The sequence below is a fragment of the Watersipora subatra genome, chromosome 5 (genome assembly GCF_963576615.1).
Source record: "Watersipora subatra chromosome 5, tzWatSuba1.1, whole genome shotgun sequence".
NCBI lineage: Eukaryota > Metazoa > Bryozoa > Gymnolaemata > Cheilostomatida > Watersiporidae > Watersipora > Watersipora subatra.
The window spans coordinates 3,484,511-3,494,982 of NC_088712.1; positions in this window are offsets into that span (position 1 = coordinate 3,484,511).

Below are 10,472 nucleotides of genomic sequence, written 5' to 3' on the forward strand. Positions count from 1 at the left end.
AAGTTTTCTGTTTGATATTTGAATGATTACCATACTGAGAGTTTCAAAAGTACACCCCCAAAATGTGGCCAAAAAATTTTGAAATTAAAGAAGCGACTGAATTGTTTATTAGTATTTTGATTTCTCAATGCAAAATTTAGCTCTAAATAAAATGCTTGTTGTCACAGAACTGAATAAGTTTACTGGTTCTTAGGAATATCATTAAGACTGATCAATATGACTATAGCAAAATTTGAATAACAAAGAAATAAATTGACAGGGATATTTTAAACTAATACTTTCTCCTTTTACACTTTATCCCACTTGCATGTAATTTATTGTGACCGCTCAAAAATAGCATTGATTTAACAATAGCATATCAATCATCTATAAAAGGAAGTCCTATTCTCCTGACATACGACTTGTTAAGAAGGCATGGTAGATTCATATGATCTCTACTGCTCTGGAAACCAGCACCCAAGATATGCTTATCAAAGCTATTTCATCTCCAAATAGCTAAAAATTAAGAATGCCCACTCAATGCACTACCAAGAAGCACTGCTATTTAAGTATTACTTGACTACGTTTGTACTGACAGGTCAGCATGATGAAATTTACTTTATTTATAATAAGATAGCTTGCAATGTACCTGTAACTTTTTCAACGCAAACTGCTACATTGATTTTGTGACAGCTTACCTTCTTTATCAAAAGCAGATGAATGAGTGGGTGCTCAAACAGTTGATCCAAAAGTAGCCGCTAAGTTTTAAAACAAAACATTTTTGGCTGTCTGTAGGAAGGCATGAAGGACATTTGTGTGAATTTTTTGGATCAAATCGACAAAAAAACAGGAAAACCATCTTATTATGGTCTAAGTCAAACTCAAACTCATACTTACTTACACTTAAACTCACACACATGCACTCACACACTCACACAAGCACAGACACACACACGCTCACACATGCACACACAAGCTCACACACGCTCACACACGCTCACACACACTCACCTACACTCACACACACTCACACAAGCACTGAAACTCACACAGACACTCACACACACTCACACACACTCGCACACAATTGCACACACTCGCACAAACTCACACACACACTCACACACGCAGTCTTGTAAACGCATGCAATTGGGGACGCGATATTTTTACCATCACTTTGAGGACATTTTTCATCTATCATTAAGAGCTTTAAAAAATAACATATTAAAACAGTTTTTGTTGGGTTTACAAATGCACTGATTTTTGGAGCTGTCATCTTATCCGTTTTTCAGTTATAGCTCATGAGAATTTAACACTAACTTTGGGGACATCACATCACACACATGTATGAATTTTTTATCTAATAAACGGGGACTTTTGCGTAGAGAAGATAACTCTGGCTTATTTTTGTTTTTTTCAACCATTTTGGAGTTGTCGGTATGTGATAATTTTCCCACACTTTAGTAAATGTACTTGTAAAAGTTATCCATCACTAAATTTTTCCCCAAATGTCAACTTAGAAGTTTAATAGTTCTTTATTAAACCTATTTAAAGTACTAATTCTACATATGTATGGTGCGCAAAGGTTGAATCGACCTTAGACTTTTTATGTTTAGTAATAAATTCAGTGTAATCAAGTGCTTCACAGAATTTACGGTGATCTGTTCAAGTTAAGGTTTTGAATTGCAAACAGCCAGGCCTGGGTTGCAGGCTGATGTCTATCTAGATTTAAGACTTTTCAACATTTAACGCGAGTATGTTCAAGGTAAACATTTTAACATAGTTTTCATAGAACTCTTAAGCCCTGAATAGGCAAGAAATTTAATTACTATAATCGATAAAGTATTTTGCTACATCTCATTTTATCACTACCAAAAGCAGCTATCAGAAAAATTACATTGCGCGATCATGAGTTAACTTTTTTTTTAAAAAGTAAAAATAACCAGGCAAGCAAATGTGAGTAATTTTTTTTAAATCAGGAAGCCAAATAAATTTGGATACAGTTAATTTTAGTCATACTTTTCTGTTTGGTTGCACACGATGATTACCACTTTTAATTTAAACTTTTGTGCAATTCTTCTGTTTGTAAACCATGCATAAAAAGCCAAGCATAGGCGGAGACATATTAGAATCAAGCTTTGGAAATGAAGCATTGGTATCTCCAATATGCCTAATGTAAGCCCAATAACTTTTACCTTATAAAAATATCATTATGTTTAATAAAACGTGTTATCCGTACCAAAAATTTGCCTTCTATTACATTTTCTTAAAAATATATTGAGTTGCCTATCTTTGCAAAAACCATACATTTAATTGTAATTCTATTCAAATATTTAATAACAAGATTGACTGAACTTTTAGTGCAGATTTGACCAAAAGTATGCAAAATATTTTAACCATTAGCTTGGGAGTGTTAAATAAATACTATCACTGCACACACTGATTTGAGCTATCTCGGTACTATTGAAATAAACTTTGTTCCATTTGAAGGCGTGTACGTCATTCAAATTATGTATGATACTACAGACAATGTTTTTTGAAGTACTTGGCCAGTTATTGTAACTGCAAACCGTCAAAGATAGTCTCAAATATGTTGTCATACAATTTTTCTGATGTATGATGTAAACATAAAAGAAAAGTGTGTTTGTATTAGTATACAGGTATATTAGTTATTTATGTACAATTGACAAACTATTAGAAGTGCACACGATATCACAAATTCGCTGAATGCTAGTCAAATAGGGAGTCTGTACTTTTCACCATCAACTATTTAGAGGTCAATATGAACACAAGGGAATGTTTGGTATTTTAATCAGCAAGTTTGTAACCATTAGTTTAACAAATTAGTAGAAATATTATCATGAAAATATATCCCAATATTGGTAGTAGAAAAATTATCGCAGGTGTGTATGATATTTTTACTATTGATTTTGGGACACTTACTGATTATTTTATTTGAAATCACAGTCATCATCATTCCTAATACCATTGCTGCTCGATGTTCCAAATTTAATGCCAAAATACCAACTCCAATGAATGTGTTTTTTAAGAAGTTTTCTGAGCACATTGACCAATTAAAACAGAAGAACACAGTCAGTCATAGACAATGTCAACACCATTGCAACAATATGTCCCCAATTTGATGGTAAAATTATTCTCACAGGTGTGTATGATATTTTAACCATTGATTTGGGGACATTGACTAATTATTTTATTTGAAATCACAGTCATCATCATTCCTAATACCATTGCTGCTCGATGTTCCAAATTTAATGCCAAAATATCAACTCCAATGAATGTGCTTTTTAAGAAGCTTTTTGAGCACATTGACCAATTAAAACAGAAGAACACAGTCAGTCATAGACAATGTCAACACCATTGCAACAATATGTCCCCAATTTGATGGTAAAATTATTCTCACAGGTGTGTATGATATTTTAACCATTGATTTGGGGACATTGACTGATTATTTTATTTGAAATCACAGTCATCGTCATTCCTAATACCATTGCTGCTCGATGTTCCAAATTTAATGCCAAAATATCAACTCCAATGAATGTGCTTTTTAAGAAGTTTTTTGAGCACATTGACCAATTAAAACAGAAGAACACAGTCAGTCATAGAATATGTCAACACCATTGCAACCATATGTCTCCAATTTGATGGTAAAATTATTCTCACAGGTGTGTATGATATTTTAACCATTAATTTGGGGACATTGACTGATTATTTTATTTGAAATCACAGTCATCATCATTCCTAATACCATTGCTGCTCGATGTTCCAAATTTAATGCCAAAATATCAACTCCAATGAATGTGCTTTTTAAGAAGCTTTTTGAGCACATTGACCAATTAAAACAGAAGAACACAGTCAGTCATAGACAATGTCAACACCATTGCAACAATATGTCCCCAATTTGATGGTAAAATTATTCTCACAGGTGTGTATGATATTTTAACCATTGATTTGGGGACATTGACTAATTATTTTATTTGAAATCACAGTCATCATCATTCCTAATACCATTGCTGCTCGATGTTCCAAATTTAATGCCAAAATATCAATCCCAATAAACATGCTTCTTAAGCAGTTTCCTGAGCACATTGACCAATTACAACACAATAACTCAGTCAGTCATAGAATATGTCAACACCATTGCAACAATATGTCCCCAATTTGATGGTAAAATTATTCTCACAGGTGTGTATGATATTTTAACCATTGATTTGGGGACATTGACTGATTATTTTATTTGAAATCACAGTCATCATCATTCCTAATACCATTGCTGCTCGATGTTCCAAATTTAATGCCAAAATATCAACTCCAATGAATGTGCTTTTTAAGAAGTTTTTTGAGCACATTGACCAATTAAAACAGAAGAACACAGTCAGTCATAGAATATGTCAACACCATTGCAACCATATGTCCCCAATTTGATGGTAAAATTATTCTCACAGGTGTGTATGATATTTTAACCATTAATTTGGGGACATTGACTGATTATTTTATTTGAAATCACAGTCATCATCATTCCTAATACCATTGCTGCTCGATGTTCCAAATTTAATGCCAAAATATCAACTCCAATGAATGTGCTTTTTAAGAAGCTTTTTGAGCACATTGACAAATTAAAACAGAAGAACACAGTCAGTCATAGACAATGTCAACACCATTGCAACAATATGTCCCCAATTTGATGGTAAAATTATTCTCACAGGTGTGTATGATATTTTAACCATTGATTTGGGGACATTGACTAATTATTTTATTTGAAATCACAGTCATCATCATTCCTAATACCATTGCTGCTCGATGATCCAAATTTAATGCCAAAATATCAATCCCAATAATTATGCTTCTTAAGCAGTTTCCTGAGCACATTGATCAATTATAACAAAAGAACACAGTCAGTCATAGAATATGTCAACACCATTGCAACCATATGTCCCCAATTTGATGGTAAAATTATTCTCACAGGTGTGTATGATATTTTAACCATTAATTTGGGGACATTGACTGATTATTTTATTTGAAATCACAGTCATCATCATTCCTAATACCATTGCTGCTCGATGTTCCAAATTTAATGCCAAAATATCAACTCCAATGAATATGCTTTTTAAGCAGTTTTCTGAGCACATTGACCAATTAGAACAAAAGAACACAGTCAGTCATAGACAATGTCAACACCATTGCAGCAATATGTCCCCAATTTGATGGTAAAAATATTCTCACAGGTGTGTATGATATTTTAACCATATATTTGGGGACATAGAACAATTATTATGTGTGAAATCACAGTCATGAACAATCAAAAAACCGTTGCTGTAAGATGGCCGTTATTTGACAGCCAAATATCTCAGACATGTTTACGCTATTTTAAACATTTGTATGGTCACATTAACCAATTATGATCAAATAATGTGCAGTTTTAAGACATGTAAATTCATCATGCCAAGATGTCTCAATTTGATCACAGAACTATTATCACATATGCATATGACTTTACAATTTTTTGTAAGTTAACTTACAGTCACTAATCATTTCAAAGCATCTGGGCTGTGGGAAAATCTCTCAAATTTAATAGCACAAATATCACAGGAAGTTTTAGTTATATTTGAACCATTAGCTTGAAAAAATTGATCTATAATTGTAAGTGCACACTTATTCGCCAACCATCTTAAAGCGAATGTGTGAGAAGACTTCACCAATTTTGTGCTAAAACTAATATTGCAACTGCGAATGATTTTGCTTTTATTAGTTTGAAACATTGATCAATTATTACCAATCTACACACAGTGATCAAGCATCTTATAGCTATTGTGACAAGATGTCCCCAAATAGATGCTAAAATACCATCACCAGTGTTTATAATTATGTAACTATTCTGGGAAGTTAGCCAATATGCAACTCCGCTCACAGTCGTACAACAGCTCAAAGTATCTGTAATAAAATGTCCCTATTGCTCGCTTCATTATCTCCACAAAGCTTGTATGATTTTTTAACAATTTGCTTGGGGATATTGAGCAATTATTACAAAAGCAGTTTGAGTGATATAGCATCTCAACGCCATTGCGCTATGTTGTTGCTAATTTGAGGCTTCAAATATAACCACGAGTTTGCATGATCTTTTAACCATTGGTTTGAAATAATTGTCAAAATTTACTGGTGCATAAATAGTATTAATTCATATCAAGGATGTTACAAAAAGTTTCCTTCAGTTTGTTGTTACATTTGATGACAAAGAATAAAATATCTCTAATTTGGAAAGATGAATACCGCAACAAATACTTATTATATTACAACCATTAGTTTGGAACATTACACAATGATTATAAGAGCACAATTAGTCGCCACCAATCTCAAAACATTTGTAATAAGATGTTCACAAATTGATGGTAAAAATATCAGTGGATGAACATTTGCTTGTATGGCCATTGGTTTAAAAACATAAAGCAAATGTCATAACTGTACATACAGTCATAAAATTTCTCAATGCTGTTTCAATAACTACGAATATTATCAAAACCGTTAATTAAAATACAACCATTACTTTTAGAATATTAATGAATAAATTAAGTATACTTTCATCCATAAAAAATTCATGAAACATTGAGAAATTGGAGGTGTGTTTGTTGTTTCAACGATTAATTTTGCAAACATTAGTTTAACCAAATAATAGAAATAGCATTGCGATAATATATCCTCATTTCGATTTTGGAATTATTATCATGGGTGTGTATAACATTGAACCTATTAGTTTGGGATTTTTACCAATTCTTGTACGGAAATTATTAGGTGTATTAAAAAATATTTATTTTCTTTCAAATATTTGCATGATAGAAACTATTGAGCCTATAATTGGCACAGATACACAAGACAACAACACTAATGCAATACAAATATAATATAATTTGTGTACAGCTAAAAGACAATTTTGCAACTAAAGGTGATTTGCTGTCCGCTAAGTAGGTATTTGCCAGAATTATTTATCTTCAGAATCTGTGAAACAAAATACAACCTGTCAAACACATTTCACTTGCTATGCCTGTTTGGCTTTTAATTCATATTGAAGTTTTTAAAAATAAAAATAGACAGTAACTATCAAATTCTTTAAGTATTTAATAAATTTTTAAGTATAACATTTCAACGTGAAACCTTCGGCAATATTTTACTAAGTCAGTATTGTTTATGATAATAATCATCTATGTGAGCAACATCCAATAATATGAAATATTTTGAAAAGGTGATTCGTCTTTACCGCTAACTGTTGTTCACTTTACTTTTTCGATTCAAAACGCATGGCATAATTCTTTGGCAACTGTGCAGTAAGTTGATGAATTGTGAAAGCTGTTTAGATTGGCAAATATGTACGCATGTCTTTAAAAAAATGGGCATAGTGGAAACCATGTGATATAAAATAAAAGTGAGCATGACCATCAGATGTTGCAAATAAAGTTTAAAATCTTGTGCCTAGAGAGATTTTCGACAAATTATTTGCAGTGTCTGTGAGATTTACAAGCTACCATTTCATTAACAACATGTCTCACTCACTGAATCTGCTTGGTTTTTAGCTAACCATAAAGCCGCGCACAGAATAGAATATTATAGAACTGCGTAGACAGAAAATGCTAAGTTCATTTAATATTTGTAAAGCGTCTATGCTATTGAGCACAAACTTTATAAGAGTTTAGGATCTTATTTGTCTTTGATTTAGTGTACAAGCAGAAAATGTTATAATCTTGTCATTGTGCAAGAGCAGCGCTGAACTTTACTGATTGCAGTATTGAATAAGTCTCTTTGTTCCCTAAGTTTAATTGATCCTTCTTCAATATTACATAATCATAAGCAGAACAAGACATGTTCAATGTATGACAGGCAAAGTTTCAACAGACATAAACATGTTGGCTCAGAAAACTCTCAAACAGAGCAGAAAGTTTATTAATGCTGTGAGAGTTTTTCAAAGCAATTATTAATAAAAAGGGGTGGCTATATACATGTATGAGCTACGCAAAGTAAAGTGAGATGAGTTTTCCAATCTTTAAAACTATAGGTAAGCTTTCCAACAAAGATAGTAAATAGCCAGCTATAAAATAATTCTAAAAAAAATGTTTAGTTCAAATTAGCAATCACAATAGAACAATAAGTAGGTTATTTCACTATTGCTATTGATATCTAAAATTATTTTGTTACAATGCAATTTCTAAAAAGACTTGTGTAGTTTTTCAAACAAAATTACAAAATGACAAAACAAAAGTTTTGGCTTGTGACCTTCCTTGAGTAAAAGACCAAAAGTAATAACTTTGTCAGCAGTAATTACAAACAGTTGACAAGGATCTTCAGGCAATTTTGCAAGTGTGCTTGTGCGAATTTTTAACAAGGGATCTACCAGTTGGTAATTATTGGTGCTCAACACAAGTTTTTGTTTAACTTCGTGTCTAAATTATCAGAAATATTTTTGCAAATTGGTATCATTCCTGCAGACTTTTTATTATTATGAATTTTATAAGCAATTATCAGCCTCTCTTGCTTCATATAAAATTAGCATTGTAATTAAAACCGTTAAATATTTTTAAGTGTAGTATGTTATGGAGAGCATATCTTTAAAGAAAAAATTTCTTCTCTGGATGAGAGGCTGTGTGAAAGTCGCAAACCATATGATCTTATTATTGCCTGCAAGTAACCGTATTGCATAATTTCCTTTGTTCTATTAATAGATCTTGTTGCTGTTTGATGTTGCATCATGATTACCTGGACCCTTGCTGCTTAATGTTTAGCAGAAAATAAGTGAAAAGTAATAATATTTACTTGGTTCAGGAGATTCTCTACCAACACTGAAAGTATACCAAAACGACGGATATTAAACAAAAATTATTACAAAAACAATGACACTAGAAAACAACTTTGCAATAATCACTCACTATTAAAGTTCTTGCTGTGCAAGCCGGTACATCAACCGAACTATCTAATGTGATGCAAAAGAAAAAAACTTTGAAAGTGTGATATTCCAGCAATCAACTTTGAGAATCATGCATTTTGGGTTTAAAAGATTTTTTCCAATTGCAATTTAAATTAAAAACTAAAGTAAATCAGTAAATACATGACTTCAAACCTTCTATAGTTAGGGTGATATAATTCTATTGACTATCATAATTTTCTTCTGGTATAAGTTGCTCATGGTTAAATTGCATTAAAATTGTCAAAATACTAAATTTCTCTTGAGAAATTGAAAAAGGTTTTATAAGAAATACCCTTCATATTTGTTTTAAAATGTAACTGTTCAACTCTTTGTAAATTCGAGAGTCCAATTAAAGAATTAATTTGTGTTCCATATTACGTTTTGTTTTTCATAATGTTATCAAATAAATCATTTGACAATATTGCCCTATGTCAGTATAGCGTATGATAATAGTAGTCTATGGGAACAACATCAATTTAGATGAAATATTTTAAAAATATGATTTGTCTTGATTGTTAGCTTTTGTTCATTTTAATTTTTCTATTTAAGATGCATGTGATAACTCTTCGGAAACTATGCAGTGATTTGATGCACTGCAAAAGCTGTTTAGATAGGCAAATATGTACGCATTTCCTTAAAAGATGGGCTTAGTGAAAATCATGTGATCTGAAATGAACGTGAGCACGACTATCATTAATCCAAAACAAATGTAATATTTCCTGTTTGAGGCTAGCTAGGTGATGTTGCAAATAAAGTTTAAAACCTGGCACCTGGGTAGATTCTTAAAAACTATTTGCAGTGTCTGGGGATTTTGAAGCCACCATAGCATTTACAACATGTCTCACTTGCTGAGTCTGCTTGCATTTTAGCTAACCATAAAGCTTTGCACAGAATAGAATACTGTAGAGCAAAGTAGATAGAAAATACTAAATTCATCAAATATTTGTAAATTGTATATGCTAGCAAGAGCAAACTTTATGAGAGTAAACATTTGATTTGTCTTTGATTGGTGTATAAAGCATCAAACGTTATAATCTTGTTATTGTATATGACCATCAGTACTGAATAAGTTTCTTTGTTCTCCAGATTTAACTCCTGATTCTTCGATATTACATAATCATAAGCAAGACACTACAGGCTCAAGGTATGACAGGCAAAGATTGAGAAGCGATAACATGTTGGGTCAGACAAATCGCAAACAGCATCAAATATTCACTAATGCCGTGAGACTTTTTCAAAGTAATTATGGAAAAAAGAGCAACTATCAGTAACACAAAATACAATTAGATGGGTTTTCCAAACATTGAAACTGTAGATAAAATTTACAACCAAAGTTGTCAATGACCAGTTATAAAATAATTCTCATAAAACTGATTAGTTCAAATTAGCAATCACAATAACAATAGAACAATAAGTAAATTATTGCACTGTTGATATCTAAAATTAGTTTGCTACACTGCAATCTATAAAAAAATTCTTGCGAATGTCAAATAGGATGTTTCCATGGGAAATATTTGACAACATTGAT